A 1380-nucleotide genomic window follows, 5' to 3' on the forward strand; every position below is an offset into this window, starting at 1 on the left:
TGGTATTTGACAAATGAGAAAAAATGTTGTTTCATGATCTTATGGATTTCTTCAAGTAGCTAAGGAGTATGGCCTAGTGAAAAGAGCACTGGCCTGGATTTCAGAGTACCTGGGTTCTATCCCAGCTCTCCCAGTTGCCTGCTGTGTGACCTTGGGCAAGTCACTTAAATTATCTGTGCCTCAGTTTCCTCAACTGTAAAATCGGGATTAATCCGTTCTCCCTCTTACTTGGACTGTGTGGGACAGAAACTATGTCCAACCTGATAAACTTGTGTATACCCCAGTTCTTAGAACAGTGCTTGACACACAGTAAGCACTTAATAGATACCCTTAATTAAAAAAGAAAAGCAGAGCCATAGAGAGAAATACAGATAGAGAAAATCAGTGACATTTCATCATATTTTCATCTATTCCTCATATTCAAAAAATTTACTATTGATGAGGTCTATCAATTCATGCAAGTCAATCGATAGTGTCTATGGAGAGCCTACTGCAGGCAGAGTGATGTATTAAGTGCTTGGAAGGGAACTATAGAGTTTGAAGACATGATACCTTCCTTCGGGGATCTTACAGCCTACAGCGGGAGGTAGTAGGAGCTGCTTGCACATCAATGGCAAGCTTGGATAGCATCTTGTTAATGAATCCAGTGGTGGATAGAGCACAGGCCTGGGAGTCAGAAGGTCATGGGTCCTAATCCCAGCTCCATACTTATCTGCTGTGTGACCTAGGGCAAGTCACTTCACTTTTCTGTGCCTCAGAGACCTCATTTGTAAATGGGGATTGAGACTGTGAGCCTCATGTGGGACAGGGACAGTGTCCAACCTGATTTGCTTGTGTCCACCCCAGCGCTTTCCCTCCCAGGGTCGCCCCTGGAGAATTTCCAGTATTCTACCAGTCTTGACTATGGGAGGGAGAGTTAAGCAGAGGTATACTCATTCTATTCCTAGCTTGGGCAAGGGCTAGCTAGTGGAAGGCAGTCTACTAAAAGTCAAAATTCACCTATGCAGGGCAGCAGCAGCATGGGAGGTAGCTGAGGTCGGAGACTTGGGTTTACTGCACAGAAGGAGGTGATGGTAAACCACTTCTATATTTTTACCAGGAAAGCTTTATGTATATACTGCCAGAGCGATTCCAGATGGAGATGGGGCATTCTGGGAGAGATGTGTCCATAACGTCGCTACGGGTTGGAGATGACTCGACAGCAAAAGACAAGACCCTAGTGCTTAGTACAGTGTCTGGCACATAGTAAGTGCTTAACATATGCAACAATTATTATATTGACTGGCTCAGAAGGTGAAAAAGCATCCATGCCATAACCTGAGACTAACTTTGCCTGCCATTGAAACCTGGTCTTGGCAGGCAGGCACAGAATAATTTAAA

General features: G+C 44.5%; 1 non-coding gene across 1 annotated transcript; it reads left to right on the plus strand.

Moving 5' to 3' along the window:
• The first annotated feature begins 851 nt into the window (after window positions 1-851).
• LOC114816803 lies at window positions 852-989 on the plus strand. Its single transcript, XR_003764611.1, has one exon. It is a non-coding gene; the product is annotated as a small nucleolar RNA SNORA7 (small nucleolar RNA).
• The last annotated feature ends 391 nt before the right edge of the window (window positions 990-1380 follow it).

The sequence above is a fragment of the Ornithorhynchus anatinus genome, chromosome 14, assembly GCF_004115215.2.
Source record: "Ornithorhynchus anatinus isolate Pmale09 chromosome 14, mOrnAna1.pri.v4, whole genome shotgun sequence".
In the NCBI taxonomy this organism is placed as follows: domain Eukaryota; kingdom Metazoa; phylum Chordata; class Mammalia; order Monotremata; family Ornithorhynchidae; genus Ornithorhynchus; species Ornithorhynchus anatinus.